The sequence below is a fragment of the Chiroxiphia lanceolata genome, chromosome 20, assembly GCF_009829145.1.
Source record: "Chiroxiphia lanceolata isolate bChiLan1 chromosome 20, bChiLan1.pri, whole genome shotgun sequence".
Classification (NCBI taxonomy): Eukaryota; Metazoa; Chordata; class Aves; order Passeriformes; family Pipridae; genus Chiroxiphia; species Chiroxiphia lanceolata.
The window spans coordinates 4,192,813-4,212,445 of NC_045656.1; the positions used below are offsets into that span (position 1 = coordinate 4,192,813).

Sequence of the window (19,633 nt, forward strand, 5' to 3'; positions counted from 1 at the left end):
AAAAAAGTGGAGTTTTGCCTCAAAACCCACCCGGGGCTGAGGCGAGCAGGGACAACCCGGTGCCTCTCCCTCACGGCTCCACGCCGCCGAAAAAGTGTGTGTGGGGGGAGGAGCGGTTTGCCTCAAAACCCACGCGGGGCGGACGGGGAAAACGCGGTGCCTCTGTCACACGGCCACACACCACCGGAAAAAAAAAAAAAAAAAAAGGGTTTTTTATTTTGCCTCAGCCCGAGGCTGAGGCGCGCGGGCAGAGACGCCCCTCTCCCCTCAGGGGCGCACGGGCGCGCGCCGCGGGGGGCGCGGCCGCCGGCAGCCAATGGGCGGGCGCGCGCGCGGGCGGGGCGCGCTCGGGCCCCGGCCCCGCGCGGCCAACGCGGGGCGGGCGGCGCGAGCGGCGGAGCGGGCGGGACCGGGCGGCACCGCCGGGCGCAGGTGAGACACCCCCGGGCACGGAGAGAGCCCCTGCGCGCCGACTGACCCTGGGGCAGGGACCCGCACCCGCGCAGGGACCCCCCCACGCTGCGGCCGCGGGCTCCGCCGCCGGGCTGCGAGGCCCTCGGCGGCCAAGGGACAGGTGACCCACGGGGGATAATCCACGGTGGTGGTCCAGAGGCAGCGTCCCCGCGGCGCTGGGGCGGCCGCGGGTGGGCTCCGGGCGCGCCGGGGGTGGGTGGCGGGTGAGCTCGGGCAGCCGCCGCATCCCGCGGGCTGCGGGAGCCGCCGCCGCAGCGGGGCCGGGGAGGTGGCGATGCGCCCCGGCAGCCGCAGCTCCGGAGGTGTTGCTTTTACCGAGCTCAGAAATAAATGAAGGGGAGAAAAAAAAAAAATCCTTCTGAAAACTGGGATTTTGAGCGGTTTACTCATCACACGAGCCGTCTCTCGCCCTTTTCTAGAGGGGGCAGAGGAGAAGGTAAGAAGTGCGGCGAGCTCCGTGCGGGTTTGTTGCTGCTTCCTAAGGCTCCTTGCTGCCCTTGGGATCAGCCTGAGCTCCTCAAAGTTTGGGTTTTCTCAGAGATCAGTGCCTTGGTCTGAGCCGTCCTGCCCTGACCGTGTCTCGGAGCACACACCTGGCAGCCAGGCTGGCACGAGAGGGGCTTATCTTCTTCTCTGCTTACCTTGGCTCTGAGGGACCATAACCTGCAGCTCCCAAAGGCCTGTGTGCTGTGAGCGAGGAAAACTGCTGATCCTGCAGAGATGCCACTTTATTCAGCTGCTCTGTTAAAGGTAAAATTACCGTTCTGTTGTAGTTGTAACTTAATGGAGAAGGTTTTGTTCAATAAGAAACTGTTGCTCGTCTATTTACAACAGTCTGAGGATCCACGTGAAGCTTACAGTGCGTCCCATCATGTGTTAACTTCCTCCATGTGAGGCCTCTCCGGCAGCTTCAGTTTGTCCTGGGGGTTGACATGGGATGGCTTTGAAGTGTTGCTTTTGAACGTGGATAAGGCGAGCAGAGAGCTGTTATCTCAGTTGCTTGAAGAGAAAAACCAAAGCCAGCGTGCTTTGGGGCAGTGCTCCAACATGTTGCTGTGCTGCACCCTGTGCTCGGGCTGGGGTGCCTGGTGTGAATGGGATTGGTCTCCAGGCAGAGCAATAAATTGCTTCCCTGGGCTTGCTCCCTTGGCTTTTTCCTGGAGAAGGACAGATCTTAGCAACCAGGAGCGTAAGCACCAGGCTCTTATCATTCCAGCGAGGAGTTCAGGCATGTCATGGTTTGACATGGTATGAAGGTTGGGCTTTAAGTCACAGTAGGTGCTGGGCCACGGGGTCCTGATGGTTTTCCTCTTTTTTTGAGGAAGCTCTGTTCCCTGGCATCAGGTGCTTCAATCTGGAGCTGTCTCCAGCTATTTCCTCTTGGTTTTGAGATATGTCTTGTGAGTTGGAGTGGAGTTTGTGTGAGTGCTCCCAGGACAGCTCCTGGCCCAGAGAGGGTGGGCAGAGCTGCTCATCCAGAGCTGCTTCTGGAGCAGAGCTGCAAGGGGACCTCACCTGTCCTGGCATTGCCCCAGAGAGCAGTGAGGTGCCCCATCACCCCACACAGCTTATGTGGTGCTGTTCTTATGCCATGGCTTCCAAAGCCTGTGCTGCTGCCCTGTGCTCCTTAATTAATGTGTTCATTAAGCCCTAAATGTCTTTGCCTGATACAATTAATTGTCCTGGCACTAACCAGACGTTCAAGGCCCAGCTTTTCTTTTGCTGGGAAGGGATTGTGGGATTTCTCTTCCCTTATGGGCTCTTGTGGTGTGGCTGCAGTGGGAATGCTCTGAGGATGCAGCAGAGGAGGTGTCTGGAAGGATAATGTTGCAGTGTTCTGTTTGCTGGAGGAAGAAGCAGTGCTTAGGCAGTGGTCACCACAAGCACTTCTGTGGTTTAAACCTTGGCTGGGCGTGAAGAGGTGCCACGATGCTGTGTGTCACTGTCCTTCAGCCAAGGGTCTGCTTGCCAGGCTACTGCATCTCTTTTTGCTGATACTTGTTCCCTGAAGTTACTGAAAGGTGTATTAACCCTGTATTTGTGGCAGCCTGTCACAAACTGTGGAAAGAACAGTCGCGTCTGAAAGCCGAGTCTTCTGTGTCAAGGTGGACCTTAGAAGAGCCTTTATAGGGTCATTGCTACCCAGGGGCAGGGGAAGGAGAAACTGCTTTTTTAAGAAGCTTCAGGAAAAGGCTGAGGGTGCTGGATGGCTTCTAGCAGGGTGGTTTGGGTCTCCAGAGGAGGTATCTGCCTGGCTGAGGGGCAGAGAGGATAAAGCTGATGCAAATCCAGGTGTGACAACCTGGTGGGGAGCTCAGTGTGAGGATTTTGTCAGTGCTGGAGCTGTGGAAGTCAGTTGGATAGTGTCTGAAATCAATATCTGCAATTCCTCTGCCTTGGGAAGATACCTGGAGGGAGGATACCTGTTACTGCCCTAAAGCTCAGGTGGATGATGGGCAGGTGGAATGTCCAGGGGTCTGTTCAGCTGCTCAAAACACTGACAAACACTGAGTGTAGGGGAGGCAGGTTCTGCTTATGTGGGAGATCTCCCTTGGCTCCAGGTCCTGTGGATGCTGAACAGGCAGTGTTAAGCTAATCAGGTATGAGAAAGGTGGGAGGGAACAGGGTTTGGGTGAGGTCAGCAGCAGAGCCCAGCTTTGGGCAGCATCAGGCTGAAGTAGGAGCTCTCCTGGCACCTGAGTGTGAAGGAGAGTGGGCAAACAGGGCTTCTGAGTGGGTTTTTACCTTTAACTTGGGGTGGGGGAGACTTCTGCAGAGCCTCTGGCAGATGCTGCTACTCAGCCCCGCCACTGCTGCAGTTTGGCAGGTGGAGAGAGAGGGAAGCTGAGAAACAGCGAGGGGGCAACTTACCCCTTCATCTCTGGGATGAAAGCAGTCAGTGTAAAAGCCTAGTATAAATTTGGCATGACATAAAGTGTTATTGGCTTGTGTCTTATAAGGTAGCAAAGCAGACACCTCTGGGGACAACTAGGTATACAGTAACCCTCATCAAAATTCCTCCTCTTACGTCTATCTCTTTGTGGTTTCTTCTCTGATTTTCAGTCTTTTTTTTTATTTTTTTTTGGCACGGGATGTCACTTGCTTTGAGAAGCAAACATCCAACGTGCAGGGAGGTGACCCAGTCACCAGAAAATATGTGGTTGGAAAAGGAATGTGCGTGGCTGGCTGTAAAAGCAGTGGGGATGATTGAAGTGTACAGAGCAGTTGTTGACACAATGCAGTCACCGTGGCAGAGCTGAGGGTTGGTTAGTGTTGTTTGTGATGGATAAAGCAGCAAAGTATCAGGTACAGCAGGTGAATGAAGGATACCAAATAATGGCATGTGGTCAAGCGTGTTGTTTTAATTAACACAGTGGTTAAGCTTAGCATGGTTAGGGGAAAATATTTGAAAACTTCTAAAGGGAAGAAATCCTGATAACTGATAAATTGGAGTAGGATACTAATTTGAAAGACAATGGTGGGAAGAAGCTACAGTGACTGTCATGGATGTGTGGGAGGGTGGCTGCTGATTTGTGGTGGTGGGTGAGGTGTGAGTACACATGTTCCAGCTCTTCAGAAACTCACATGTTTCCCAGGCTTGTATAGCTGGCCACAGTTGGTGACTTTTAGGACTGAGTCTTTAATCACAGAAAAACATTTTATAGACTTCATCATTAATGTTGAGGTGCAGTCAAAGACTGCAGAACTTGCAGGTCTAACTTGCTAAGGAATTTGCAGACTGGATTTGTTGGTCACTGGCTTAAGTCTTTAGAAACATTTTCCTGTTTCATTGCAGTCTTCAGTTTTATTCATACATATTCTATATATTAGCTATTAAGTTTATTTTATATTTTTGACACAAGTGATATGGATAGAAACAGAGGGAGAAGCACAAATGTTACACAAAAGTGTCAAGTACATGACAGTGGGGAAATTTTTGGTTTTTGCTTTTATGTGCTGGTGTCCCTGGATAGGGAAGTTTTCCTGAAAGGTCAAATCCTTTTGAGGACACAGCTTCTCAGTGGGCTGAGGCTTGCAGCTGAAAGGGAAATGCTGTCCCATGGCAGCTGGGAGCTGCATATCCCACAAACCTGCTGGTTTAGGGAGTGAACCTGGTTGAGTATGAACCCCTGTATTTTATTTCTTGATGTCACCCAGTGCAGGAGCTGAGTCATGCCTTGGATAAGGTGTGGTTTGGTGAGGGCTTGTTTCTTTTGGGTTGCTGCCCTGGGCAGGCATAATTTTAGGGCGAGTGCTGCTGAAATAGTTGTAGTTCCTTTTAGCCGAATCCATGTGGGATTAATTTAGGCTGCTCGTCTCTGGGGTGGCTTCAGTGTTTCTGCAGAGTGGTGGCTGTGTTTGGGGAAGGCTGTGAAATGTTGTGATTAATTCTTCAGCATTGTTCAGGGAGCTGATGGTGAAGTTGTTAGCTAGTTAACAGTGACTGCTCTAATTATTCTGGTGTAATGTAAACAGCGAGGCTGTGATGTGCCACTGTCTGCTGGAGCAGCACTTGACTATGTGTCTTTCTGAGATACAGACATCCTTCCCCTTTTTCCTGTTGCTGTGCTGTGCTCTCTGCAGAGCAGCCATGTGTATGCCTTGGACAAGCAGAAAAGTTCAGCTTTAATTTGTGCTGGTGTTGGTGCTGAGTGGCAACTGCTCCCCTGAGGTCAGCGGAGCCAAATTCATTGCCTCACTTTTTTTGATCCTTCTGCATTTCCCTGTCTTCAGTAGTTCCCACTCACACCAGTATAAGTGAGGACTGTGTCCCATCTTTTTCAGCTGGCAGCAGAGCCTGGGATTTTGGTGGGAGTCCTTGCTGCAGAGCAGAGGTGGGGCAGAGTGGTCTGTGTTGAACAGTCACGAACACAGAGCTGTGTGCCAAGGAGGGAGGAAGAGAGTGGCTCCCTGAGGGCTGCAGTTCCTGTGCAATATGCCCTGAACGTTTCTGGGGTGTGCTGATTGTTTTTCTCAGCCAAGTGACACTGTGATTTTGTGACCTTGTGAGGACAGAGCATTAATGACACGTTTTGGAGAGAGATGTTAGGTCCCTGTTCCCATGAGGAAACTTCAAGGCAAGACTTGTGACTTTGAACAGCTGTGCAGATAACATTTTCTTTAACTTCAGAGGAAAAAGAAGTCTTAACTCTGGCATTCTCATTCTACAAAGATTTCTAATATGGCTGTTGAACTCATGTTATGTTATGCAGAAGGAAGTCCTACAGACTTTCAACTGGAGAAGGAATTTGATAAGAAGGATGTTAAATTAAGACTCATTCAGTTGTTTCCTCTGGCTACAGATTTCCTTGGTAAGCTGGAGCTCCAATTCACAGATAGACCCAAAAATTGAGTACTTAGCGTGGGTGTTAAACTAGGGGCTCAGTTGGGGTGGGAAAAAGAGGAATAAAGAAGTGCTGAGGAAGCCCAGGCTAAATTACATCTTCTGAGGACGTGTTAGTGTTGGATTTGTGACTGATGGGACTGTGGTGAGAGTGTGAATCAGTCATACCAAGGGACATGAGATCATCCTGCCCTGGTGACCTGGACTGTAGTGCCAGTCTTTGACAGTTTGGTCCTGTACTGGAGCAATGCTCTGAGTCAGGTGCCCTGTGTTCCTCAGCTCTCCCTCTGCTGCAGAGAATATTCACAGTTTTATCCTACAGCCCTGTGAGTGCAGCAAAGCTTGGACCATCCACCCTGCAGTGTGTCTTGGTTTTGCTCTGCTATTGTGTGCTGTGCTTATTAACTCAAAGAGTATTTTGCTCTCATGAGGGACTTTATCCTGAGTGTCTGTCTCTTCTTCCCCCAGTCTGGGCGGTAGTTCAGGTTTCTGTTTATTCTATTTTATGGGATAGATGCAAGTCCTAAAACCACAAAAGAGCTGGTGAGGATGGATTTGCTGTATACAAATAGCATGGGCACAGCCCCCTGCAGCCCACAGCTGCAGGCTGTCACATCTACAGTAGATGAAGCTGAAGGAATCAGGCAGCAGTAGTTAAAACCCAAGCCAGCACAGCTTTGCAGAGTACATTCATGTACCTACCTGAGGCTGGCTCTAATTACCAGCTCCTGTGCTGTCCTGCTGCTGCACCAGCTCTGTCAAGCTACTCTAAACTACCTCCTGCCTTTGTGCTTCCTCTCCATGGTACTGGCAGTGTGCAGGCTTTGCTGGAGCTTTTCTCCTGCCTCTGGACCTCCTGTGCTGGATGCAGCTGGGGGTCTTAGTCTTCTCTGCTGCTCTGATGTGGTCTCTTGGAGAGAATTTGGGATGCTCAAAGGGGCCCCTGCTAGAAGAGGATCTGTAGCTGTTGTTTCATGCTGTGTCTGCTGCCAGAGCCTCCCTTCCCCTCATTCCAGCCCAGCACATGGGGCTCTGCCTGTTGGGGACAAGAAGCTGGAAGATGTGTGAGCTGCCTCTTCATTAGGAGCCTGGGATGGATGTGCTCTGAGGAATGAATCAGCTCCACTGTGGAAGGAGGCTTCCTTCCTGCAGTGTGTGAAAAGGGATTGATGGTAACATGAAGGAAAAAGGATGGATTTGCCCCTCAAGGGAGTTGAGTGCTGCCTTGGAAAAGTGTATTCTGCTGCTTCAGAGCTTCCTTCCCTGTCTTTTATCAATGGTTAGAGATCAGTGTGGGAAAACTGGGAGGGAAGGAGAGAGAACTGGGTTTGGATACTGGTGACACAGATGGTAGTCCTGTGCCAAAGAAATCAAGATACTTGAAAGGCAGCAGGACCTGGTGTAGTGTTTCTGTGACAAATTATTACACTACACATGCATAAGCCAAACACTTAAATGAGTCAAGTCTTAATTTTGACACTTCCTAGCACCTCATTTTGATAATGGTGTCTGGGTTGTGCTGTTCTAGGACATTATTTGTGCTGGAATCAAGGGCTTGGGTCTGCTTGTGCTAAAGATGTACCTGCTTCAAGTGGGAGTGTGAGGACAGGAGATTCTTCTACTGACCTCTTACTGATGAGGTGCTTTGATGCTGAAGTCTGGATTGACCTTTCTGTAGCTGTCAGGTAGCTTGACTGACAAAGGTTAATGATATCTGAGGCTGCCAGCTCTCTGAGGCAGAGTGTAAAACAGACCTGAGATGAGTCTTTCTCCCTTTCTGTGCCAGCACCTCATCCCCAGGCTGAGAGTTGGGCCTGGAAAAGTGGAAGATGTCCCAGTGCAGCTTGTCAGGCCAACCTTTGCTGAGTGCAGAGGGAACAGTAATGTGTGCCTCTGCTTCAAGGTGTGGGGTCACTGTGTGAGCACGGTGTGATTTGTTGGAATGGTGGGAATAAGATCCTCTGGCTCAGCCTGCCTTTGTCCCATGGTTGTGGTCATGAACTTCAGTGTTCTCAGCTGGCAGATCAGGCTGTGTTGCTATGTGCACTTCCATGTTAGAGAGATCAGGCATCCCTTCCAACATGCTTCCACAGTCTAATCAGGCTTTGTCCTTTCTCATGCAGTTTGATGTGAGCAGTGCTTGTAATTTGCCTTGAAGCAATAGTAAAAGGCATGGTTTATTCATAGCAGTTGCTGTGAGTCCATTCCTTAATGCCAGATAGATTGATTTAAGTCAAACTGCAGAACAGGACTGGCATTTTTGGTTAATTTTCAGAGTTTGCTGTTTCCAAGGAGGTGAGAAGTGGCTGTGCTCCACTTGAATGCCACAGTATCTGTCTGCCATCCAGAATGACTATCACAGATGCAAGAGGGCAATATGAGATTGTCCCACATGTGGGAATCAGTTGTTCTGTGGCACATCCTCCCAGCCACCAAAGGAGTGAATGAGCAAAACCAGTACAGCTCTCCTGGTGCTCCTCCAAACATCTGCCTCCTTTCCTCATTGTTTCTGGTGTTAAGAACATAAACTTCACAGCAGGGACCACTCTTTTCTGTGTGCAGCATCAGGCCCAGGTGATAGCAGTGCCTGAAGTGCCACAGCAATGGAAAATAAACCTCCAGATATGAGTCAAAAAATGGCAGATTCTCTGGGGATGCAAAGAGCAGTTTGTTAACTAAAGTGATGTTTCATTTGACTCCAGAGCAGCATATTCCTGGGCTGCCTTTGGTTCAGTGCCTGCCCAGCATCCCTGGGGAAGCCCCTTCATGCCCAGGAAGGTCCCTGGCTCTCAGGGCTGAGGCTGCTCACCTTGTTTGCTGCTTGCAGTGGGTGCACCAGCTTCCTGCTGATGCCATGGCTGCAGTGCCAAGGGATTTTTGAGTTTTTGCTGGGAGCTGGATAAAACCACCTGGATTTCTTGAGGGTGTTTTGTGGTTACTGCAAAGTGCTTAGAGTCTCATTCCACTAAGGTCTCGTGGAGGAAGGGAAACCCGGAGTCTTTAAGATTCCATGCTCTTTAGGCATGAATAAATTTTTCCTTGCCCTGAAACCTTTTCCTGCTGTGAAATCTATTCCAATCTTTTTGTCTAAGACAATCAGACTCCTTCGTTCCCTCTCTCCTCCCATGCCCCAGCTTTTACTAACCTAGAAATGTGCTGACACTTCACCATCAAACTGGTTTCTAGGATGTGAGGGGAGCAGAGTGTCTTTGCAAGTTGTCAGTGTAGCTGCATGCAAAAGAAGGGCAAGATGGCTCAGAGTTCTTCATCTCCTGGGGAATTTGCTTTTCCTGATGGCTTTCTGCAAAAATGTCTGACAGCCCTGTCCATGTCTATCTGTTCCCCTCTAAAAGAAGGGCGTGGGACCGGGGGAGTCAATGAAGAAAAAGCATCATTGTGCTTTAGTGTGTTTATTTTGGCTGTGCTCACTCCTGTAGAGAATCCCTGTCCCACCATGCAAGTGTCCTGAGCTGAGCATTCCTGAAGCTGTCCCTTCCAGTGTTATGTCCTGTGGATTAAAGCCTCTGCAGTTCTTGTTCTTTCTTGGCAAGAAGCCTGTGACTCAGACTAAGCCCCTTCCTGCTCCACTCTCCAGGAGGCTGAGCTGTCCAACACTGTCATGAAAGTTTAGTTCATATGTGGAATTTCTGCAGTAACCTGATTTCATGGCAGATGTGGCTCCTGAAGGGCCTGAGGAAGTCCCTGTCTTCTTCAGGAGCAGGTACAGGTTTGGGATGGACTGAGATCCTGCTGGCAGCTGAAGGCAGCTTGGACAGTTAATACCTTGCAGCAAAGTCATCCCAGCCACTCCTTACTTGCTGACATTGAGAAGCACCATTTCCAGCAGCAGCTTGGCTATTCCAGAGACCTCGACCTCCTCTGAACCTTTCTGTGGCCCTGGTATCTCCCAAGCTGAGCAGTGTTGGCAGTTGGGAAGTCTGAGTGAAATAACACATCAGCTTTCCTGATGTCTTCCCACCCCACAGTGCCTGGCTCTTCCTGCCCTGCACAGCCCCATCCCCTGCTGGACAGTCCTGGGCAAGTTCACCAGAGCCAAAGGCTTTGTGGGGATCAGCTGAGCAGCTCCTGGAGGCAGGCAGGAAGCCAAGGCTGGGAACAGGAGGAGGTGGAGAGAAGCCTGCCCAGAAGGGACTCTGAAGATCTTGAGGTCACTGTTAAGTCTGAACAGCCACACAGCATCACTCTGTTGGGAGTCTGATCTGAAAAACCTGGAGTCTTAAAGGATGTGACAGGGAAAGGAGGGAAACAGCCCTCTATCGTGGTGAGAACCTGGGCTACACGGCCTTGGGAATCCACATCCTCCTTGCCTTGTTCCTGTGCACAGCTGGGGCTGTTGGATGTCACTGTGACCAGCTGGAGCTGGTCAAGGAGTAAGTGTGACACCAGCAAACTCTGAGTCAAACCCACTCCCTTTCCTTTGGCCTCCTCTGGAAGCTGCAGTGGGAACGACTCCCAGGCACTGGGGAGGGTGATGCTGATGAAAGAAGGTTCCTCTCATTAAAACCAGACAAACTGCAGCTGCTCCTTCGTGTCTGAAGCTGGAAGTCTTTGGGCTTGTCTTACCTTTCACAGATGCTGGGAAGCAGCTGCTCCTTCCGTGGTGCCAGGGAGGTCCTACATCCATCTCTGCAGTGCATTAAACCAAACCTGCTCTAAGGATTAGGGTGGGTAGAGTCTCTCTCCTATCAAACTGTTTGTTCTGGCTACAATTTTGTCTGCTTGGAAACTTGTCATTTTCTAGCCTTTCAAGCCCACCTCCCAGTGAGCATGGGAATTGTAAGTATTTAGACATATAATAAGAATGATGTAATTAAAATCCTTAATTTTATTTTTCTTGTTTGAGTTTAATTCCTTTGATTTAAAGGGTGGTAGTAGCTAATTGGATTCTGGGCCAGACTTGCACAGGCAGCCAGGAGGGAAGGGACTGCAAATGAGTCTAGCCAGGAAATTGCACATTTAAATATAGTTCTTGGTAGGGTCAGCGAAACACCCAAGGGACAAATTAAGAATAAAATTTCTGCTCCGATGTGTTCATTTAGCTGCAGAAATCATCTTAGGGGAAGCAGAAAGGAAGTTTGGGAGTGAGAGGAGCAAATTCCAGGGTAGATGTCCCTTATGCATTGTGTTTGTGTACTGCTGCAGGTCCCTCCCAGGCAGTAGCATCGTTCTCCTGGCCCTGTGTTGTCTGGTGCATTGGCTGATTCCAGGAAGAGACCACTGAAGGGATTTTTGGGTTTGGGGGTGTTGGTGGCTTCACTGGAGGATGTAAATCCCTAGTTCACATGATGCTGTGAGGCTGCTCCTGCTGTTACCAGCTTTGGCACAGACTGACTGGGTCACACTGTTCCTCAGGAGTAGGGAGATGGGACCCCCCACCTCCCTGTTGCACTGCTGGGTTACTGGGGGACATTCCCTGTGGAGCTGCTCCTTCTTCCCAAACGGGGGGGGGGGGGGATGGTGCTTCCCACTCCTGTGGCTGCTGCCCAGTTTCTCTGAACTGGTATTCAGGAAGGTGATTGGAATCTGTGGCAGGCAGTGGATTCAGCCTGAATAAAGGGAATTCAGGGACTTGAAGCACTGGGTTTGTCTCTTTGAAAATCTGCAGCCTTGTGTTTTTCCTGCTGGGACCTGTGACCCTTTCAGCAGAGGTCTCCTGATGGGGACAGGAGTGAGGAAAGCAGCATGGAAAGCAGCCAAAGCCCAAGATGCAGGACATGGAGCACATCTGGAGTGGCCCCTGGCTGAAAGCCAGCACTGCTCTCAAGTTTGACTGATGGCATTAATTTCCCAGCCCTGTTTGTCCCTTGATTTGGGCACAGCTGGTGACATGCACCACAGAACTCACCAGCTCCTTGGTGGCACTTTAGGAGCAACCTGAGTTAGTCCTTGGCAGTTCTAATTTCCTCCTAAATCCAAGATAAAGAAAAGCTGCTGGATGGGAGATGCAGAAGAGCAGCTTGTTTTGTGTTTCCCAGGACCTCAGACCAGGCCTTTGGTGCTCTCCCTTTTGTTTTGACTGTCCCCCCAGGGGAAGGCCACGTGCTCAGGGAGGCAGAACTTGTTGGGAATGAGGCCTGACCCCACATCCTCCCCTCTCTGGAGGGCTGCAGAGCTGTTGACTCTTCATTCTAGCTGGAATAAGATTTCACAAGAGCTGGGGAGCTCATCTTCCCACCTCACCTGCTGTACAGCAACTGGAGGGGAAGCTGGCTGGCCATCAGTCAGCAGGTCTGAGCAATAGAACTGCATCACTTGTTCTGTATATTCTAATTATTTTAAATATTATTATTTTATCTTCTTTTTCTGTCCTATTAAACTGTTTTTATCTCAACACACAAATTTTACTGAGCAAGCAGCTGTGTGGTGTTAGCCTGCCTGCCAGGTTAAACTACAACATTTAAGCTATCTTTTTAAAGCCTGCTTTGATTCTAAGCTCTCTGAGCCAAGGCTTGCCTTTCAGTGTGCCTTAGAGCACAGTGGGACAGTGAGCTCTCTATTAATTGGTGCTGTTGCCAGGCTATTGAAAAGTTGAAATAACCTGGCCAAATTTTCGAGAGTGGTCCAGGCTCTCTGCCTGGATGTCAAAAAGGGAAAGATAATTACAGTGTGAACCAAGGAGAACAGGCTGGCCTGAAGGATGTGTCATTAAGAGTCTCCTCAGGCCCCAGGTCAGCCCATGTCAAATCACAGCTTCATCAACCTCTAAATTTCTTCCTCCTTTAGTTAAATCAAGTTATTTCTTGCAAGTGTAACCACGTTTTACACTGAGAGAATGAATACTGGCTGTTCTCTCTAAATCCAGGTGACAGAGGCTGGGCTGGGATTGCAGAGACAACTAGAAGAAGGCAGTTTCTTCCCTTGCCCCCTTCCTTCCTGTTCTGTAGCACTGTACAGAGCATCTGTGTTGGCTTCCTGCTGACCTTGGGGTCTGCTATGGGGCAGTGGTTTTCATCCTTTAGGATGGTCCATCTTGGAGTGTGGTCCTGAGCCTTTCTGAGGCTGTTTTTTCCCTTTAAAAGTTCACATGGGCCTTGAATATGGAAGAGAGAAATCTCTGACATGCTGTATCTGGACACAGAATTTGTGGTGCTCCCTTTAACACTTCCTCATCCTCCCGTGGTCTCCAGGCAGGCAGTGTTGAACCCTCTGCACAGAGGAAGGAAGATGTTTTGAGCTCAGGGTGAGCTGAAGTGTCAGATCAAGGTGCAAATTTATCTCCATGTCCTGGATCACAAACCAGTGAAGGAGTTGGTGGGATGTTTTTTATGTGGGTAAGGAGTGGGCAAATGCAGTCTGACTTGAGTGCTGGCTAATAAAGAGTGTAGTACAGAAAATAAAATCCTCAGAGGAGATTTAATAACTGGGGAGAATAATTGTAAAGTACTTCAGAATATTAACCAATGGCTGAATGCATCTAATTAGCTTAATGAAGCTGGGTGGTTGGATTCTTTTTTAATCAAACAGATGGGCAAAACATTATGCACAAAAAAATGAGATCAGAATACAATGAACACATTAGCAAATAAAAGACAGAGAAAGGGTTTGTTTTTCAACTTGAGAAGTGAGAATTTCTTCTTCACCAGACTCTCAAAAAGGAGCCTTAAACATTGTGGTTTCTTGGGAGTCTTGGATTGTTACATTTATTAATTGGAATGGCTTGTGTGTTTGAGGTGTGGGGGGGTCATCTTGGGGCTGGCTGCACCTGTGGGCAAGTGAGTGGTGCTGGGGGCAGCAGTGCCTTGGCAGGGAGCTTGGGGCTTCTTGGTGGGGCTGAATCCCCCAAGACAGAGGCACCAATGCTGCCTAACCCTCTGCTCCAAAACCTTTTACCTGCGTGTTGGTAGATGATCACCTCTGTTCTGCAGGAGAAAGCCAGTAGCCTGAGTTTAGGCAGGGTGTAAGGTCAGTGTCGAACATGTGGTGCTGGTTAAGGCACCCCCAGTATTCAGGACACCTTTGGAGTGTTTCCCTGCTGGCCTGGGCCTGTGCTGTCCATGCCTGGAGTTCCTTCAGCCACCCATTAATGCTGCTGGCCCCAGTGAAGAAGATCTATTCCCACCACTGGTTTCCCTGGCCTTGCTGCAGCACAGGCCCTGCTCCCTGTTGGTGCTTATCACAGCACACATACTCTTCTGTCAGCTGTTTTGCTTGGCCATGGAAATCTGGTGCAAATCAAAGCCTTGCCTCTGCAGACAGGAGACTCCCCTCCATACAAACCTGGAGTGCTTGTGTAGGTGTGTAATGCAGAGCTCTTGCCAAGGCTGGGAGCGTTTGCTCCAGGCTAATAAGCTGAACAAGCCATTTTGATATTAAGCCTATAATAATAACACCTTGTAGCTAAAGAGTGTGTTTCCCCCCATTGGTGGATTACTCAGCCCTGTTCTTTCTGAGGCAGTGTTTAACAAAAGCAGAGACTTTTCCCAGACTATATTTAATTAAACAGAGCTCGGAGATCTCTTCTGCTTCGTTTCAGTGCTGTGATTATGATGCTCTGCAGCCTCGTATCCGGGGCAGTTGGAAATGGAGCTCGTGCTCTGCCAGTGCCACAGGCTGGGCTAGGCACTGTCCCCTGCCCAGATGTGCCTGTCCAGATGTGCCCAGTGGTGTGCAAACTGAGGAGCTCACGTGCCCAGGGACCCACGGCTGCAGCTGCTCTTGGGTATGATGTGGAATGGGGCACTTGGGCAGCCCCTGAAGCTGAGGGGGGTCTTGGGCTGAGCCATGTGCCCTGTGCAAGTGGCAGCTCAGCTAACAAGCTTTACATTACAACTAAGGTTTGGGGTCCTAATTTCTACGTTGTTCCATTTTTTCATTTCTAATGTAGCTACAGGAGCATTTGAAGTACGATGGCTTGGTCATCAGCGCAGGGTTTAATTTGAAGGCTCCTCATTTCTGCCTTAGGAGGTATCTGTGAGCAGATGGTGATATGCTCTGGTTTTGCTTATCCTTGCAGATTATTCGCCAGATAATTTTTCTGACTAATCCTTTGGCCTGTGTTCTGTTTATAAACCTGGAGTCAGGTTTCTGGTAAAAACACTTGTGTTTGCAAATTTTAAAATCTGTTCCTGTGCTGGCTTGCTGATGTCACTGTGAGCAGGAGACTGTTCTCTGGGTGGCAGATGCCCTCTGCTCCATGGGAGAGGGGCAGCTCCTAAAGCAGATCCTCCTTCCCAGTGACAGGATGGGAAGTAGCACCTTCATGCCTGGCTTTGAGCTGATTTCATTTTAAAGCATGATGTGGCTGAAGTCCTAAGCTTTCATACTGATCTCTCCTGAGGTCTCATTGCTGTTTCAGTGTCATGGTAAGGGAGCCAGTTCTGCTGCCACAGAGCTTGTGTCTTGTGCAGGTGATGCTGCAGAACTTCACCTGTGCAGAGCAGAATTTGGGGCACTTGCCTGTAAATAGCTGGGCAGGACACTGGGAGCAGTGAGGACACTGCAGCCACTGGCACAGCTCCCCCTCTGCTGAAAGGCTGCTGTGATTTTATTATTAATAATAGTATTATTAATATTATTATTTTCCCCTCATCTCTTGCCAACTCTCCCTTTTATAAAAAAATAGTTCTCTTGGATGTCTCTGAAGAGCTGGCTATGGTAACTGCCCGGCTGATTTATTCTGGTGTTTTAACATTTATTGGCTTTATATAACAGCCAAGCAATCTGTTTCAGGAGTTTAATATAAACCCAACTCTAGTGAGTCACATCCATGTCAGCAGTAATGCAAAGAGAGGCAGCTGGGGGAGTGAGGAGGGGACTTTTTCTGGGTTTCTGCATGGGAATATCTGGCTGCCTGAAATATCTCTGACACCTCATAGCCGAGTGATGCTGCCAGTTCTCCTCTGCCAGCGGGGATTTGTTCTGAAACTTTGAAAGAGCAGTGGCTGAGTCACATCAGTGCTCCCATCACTGCTCCTGGATGAGCTTGGGGTCCTTCCCACAGCTCCCCAGGCATTGCTGTGTGTCCCTGGTGCTCCACAGCCCCGTGGTGTGCTGGATACCTTTCCATGTATGTGCGTGCTTGAGAGAGGGAGTGTAAGTGTGAGAGTTGCAAGATCAAGCCTGTGGTGATTTGTTGCTTGCTTTTTGAATTAATAACCTCTGTTTGTGCCAGACCTTGGTGGGCCTGGTCCTCAAGAGGTGCAGATCAGCACAGCTGAGATGAGGTCAGTTGGTTAGAGCGTGGTGCTCATAAGACCGAGGTTGTGGGTTCAAACTTAAGAGTTGGACTCAGTGATTTTTGTGGATCCCTTCCAACTGAGAATATTCTGTGAAATTGGGGTGCTAATGTGTACCAGCACATCCTCCTGGGCTCTGGTGACCCACATGCAGGGACAGAGTTTGAGCCCAGCCCTGTTCCCCTGGGCAGCCACAGAAAAATGTTGGAGCTCTTGGGGCCTCCCTGCCCAGGCACGAGCCAGGTGAGCAGTGATTGTTCCCTGGGAAAAACAGGAGTGAGAACCATCGGGACAGTTAACAGCAGGAGTTTCCCAAAGCATGGTGTGTAACCTGTGGCCTCGGATCCTGTCCAGGCAGAGTAACTTTGGGATTTCTTTCAGTTGTCTCTTAGTTTCATGAACACAGCAAATCCCTGGAACAGCTCTGCCATGGGCAGCCTGGCCCTTCCTGCTCCAGAGGCTCTTTCACCTCTGTAATGTTGGGATTGTAATGTGGTCAAACGAAACAGGTCTCCAGCTTGAGTTGTCACTTACAAAAAGCCTGAGCAAGATCCAGCAGGAGTGGAGCAGCCAGGTTTGTGCTGCTGCCTGAGTTAGAGGTTGGCTGTTCAGCTAAGCAAGTGCTTCTCTTGCTGCAGCTTATTTGAATTCTTGTCTTTAGAATGGAAAATAAATGCTGGCTGATGAGATCTATTACAGCACTAATTTTAGAGTGTGCCAAACACTAGGAAATTGTTTTCGATGTTCGGTCTCATTTCTCCTTTATTTCCCCCCTCTATTTGGGAAAATGGCCTTTGTCATTCTTCTAAAGGCCTGGTGATGTCCTGCTCACTGATATCTTCAGGCATTCTGCTTCCAGCTTTCTTTTCTGATATTTCTTGTTCAGCCACTTAACACTGGCATTAGAAAAGCTCTGTCCAGGGCACAGGCAGCCGTGTTGGCACGATGTTGGCAGTGACTGCTCTGCCAGCTGGTGTGAGATGCCAGCAGAGCCCCTGCGAAGCTGGGGGAGCAGGGAAGGCAGAATCAGAGTGGAATTTCTTATTCTTGGGTGCCCAGGGCTTTGTAAGACTTTCCAGCCCCACCCCAGCCTGCTTTCTCGATGAGCAAGAGGGAAAATATGAATTCCCCTCTAGTCTGCTGAAGAGTTTAGGAAGCAGTCCCAAAGCTTCAGTGTTTGTCCTTGGCACTAATGTGAACCTGAGTTGTTGCTCAAGAGGTTGAAGCAAGCAGCAAGTTAGGAACTGAAATGTTTGATCAATGCCAGAGGGAACTGTGGTGCACAAACCCCAGATTTTTCAGACATGGTTCCTCTTTATTGGCTGGAGGGTTTGAGAAGAGCCTGGATGGCTGACTGGTGGTCTGCTCTGAAACCTTCAGGGTGGCTCAGATACTAAAGGTGCCTCCTTTAGTCCTGGGCTTGGCTTGCCATGCTTAGCACAGCCTGACTGAGCTCCAGGTTAAAGTGGGTGGCACAAGTCCAGTGGTTTCACCCCGTGCAACTTTCGGAGGCTCTCTGGAATATATTCCATGGGTTTGGCAACCACATGTCCCTGTGGCACCTGCTGTGACCATTAGCACAGACTGACAAGAGACTTGGTGCCTGCCCTGGGGGGGCTTTGAAAATCCTCCTGCTCCTGCCCCTGGCTCCCTCACTCCTCCTGCTCCCTCACCTTCCTCTCATCCCTGGGCTGGCAGCTGGTGGTGGCTGTATCCTTCAAAAAGAGCTGTCTCTTGCCCTGGCTTCTCGTGCTAGTGACAGGTGAAAAACTCCCTGCTCCTACCAATTACCATTCCATGCCTTTCCCGGGTGTGCTCCGAGCCCTGGGGCTGCTCCAGGTGTCAGTTCCCGGGAATTCAGCTGGCAAACGTCTTCATAGTCAGCCTTTGTGAACATGGCTGAGATAAACCCTTTACTGGACTAAATGTGGTAACAGCTAATCCCTTGGAAACAGTCACCTGGGCCCTGCACGATGAAAAGAGGCTTTGCTGCTCTGATTAACAGCACTGGCAAGAACATTAACTCGCTTTTCTTTGGAAATGAAAAGCACCTCTCCACGAGAGTTTAAGGGATTAGGCGCCAGCTGGAATATTAAGGTAGGTTCTTTTTGCACCTTCCTCCTAAATATGTAGCTTAAAAGCGTGTTCAGCCCTGGTGGGATGGGGGATTATGGCTGAGTGTCCCCGGGCTGTGGTGGAGGAGACTCGACTGTGGTGCAGAGCCCGTGTGGGACCGGTGTCACCCGAGGAGCTTCCCTGGGAGGACAGCAGTGGTGACCAGCTTTTGGCACCAGCTGCCTGTACTGGGGTGTCTTGCAGTGCCCTGGGGCTCAGTATTGTAAATTAACCCCTGTCAGAGTGGCCATCTCCCCCCAAAAGGCTGAAACTCATTTAAACTTGCAAAGAACCAAATGACACTGACCTTTTCCAGTCCCTTTAAGCAAATGCTGAAGGCTATGGAGAGAGCATTCCAGCTGTTTTGACAACTCCAGTTTCCTTTTCTGGAGGAGATTTGCAGTGATTCCTTTATTATTATTATTTTTTAACACAACACTCTGTTTCAAAAGCCTGAACTAGAAGTTCCATCTACATTAAAAGCAAAGCTCCTGTGCTTCAGTGAAGGCTGCCTGGGCTGTGTTTTCGAGGCCAGGCTTTTATCTTGGTGCTGATTTCCATGAGGCTGAATTCCCAAGGTTTGCCCTGGCAGGAGTGCAGCCTGAGCAGTGAGCATCACATGATATTTGCTGATGAAGGCTGTGGACCAGCAGCCTGACTGACTGAAGGGATTAAAACAGGTATCTGAACTTTGTCCACAGAATAAGGTAAGAATGAGGAAAGTTTAAACACTTGTTTTAAGTATTTGTTGTTCAGAGCCTATTCGAGTGCTCAAACTGCTTCCAAAATTCTGTTACCTTTCAACCTGTCTTTCTCCTACAGAATTTTCTATTTTCTACAGAGTTAGCTCAGAAGGGAAAAGATACAAGTGTCTCTGTTCAAAGTGTGTTTTGCTGGTTAGGTATTTATGGGAGACATCCAGGAAATGAGCAAACACTTGAAAGTGTATGTATTATTTATTATTGTAGCTGATGAATTACCACTTTAAACCTTTTTGTTGGTGTTATGGCTCTGTACACTCTTCACCAGCAGTGCTGCAGCAGAGTGTACAGTGGCATTTGTCCCAGTTCAACATTGCAGGAGATGCAAGTGCTGCAGTTGATTTATGGATATGGGGAGTTTGAGCAGTGGAAGAGGACAGCGTGGCACTTGGTGCAAGTGGAAGTGAGTGAGATCTGCAAGGACCTGTGAGATGTTTAGTGGTGGCTCAGTCCTCCCAGTCCCAGCATGAGAATTTGCTGGCCCTGGTTTGTGGAGAAGCAGCAAGGTGGGGTTAACATGTCTGACTCTGTCTGACGAAGTGATGACAGCCAGGAGTTAAAACTTGGCTCCCAGTAGGGACTTCTACACTACTGCTTGACTGCTTATACAGTGGTGATCCCTCTTCTAGACTAGGCATAAAGAAATGCAGGGTAATTGCTTGAAAAAACAAAGTGACTCTTACTTGTCCCAGATGTGCAACTGGTTCTGAATCCTGGAGCTCTCAGGGCACACTGAGCAGCAT

At 49.4% G+C, this 19,633-nt stretch overlaps 1 protein-coding gene across 2 annotated transcripts in view; it reads left to right on the top strand.

Annotated features, from left to right (window-relative positions):
- Nucleotides 1-375: 375 nt before the first annotated feature.
- CAMKK1 (calcium/calmodulin dependent protein kinase kinase 1) overlaps nucleotides 376-19,633 on the top strand; it is an 88,317-nt gene continuing 69,059 nt past the window's right edge. The window contains exon 1 of one of the 2 annotated variants that reach the window (XM_032707498.1): nucleotides 376-432. The gene's annotated coding sequence lies outside the window, so the exon portion shown is untranslated. Of the gene's footprint in view, nucleotides 575-19,633 lie in introns of both variants that reach the window. The other variant, XM_032707500.1, reaches the window with a different exon arrangement.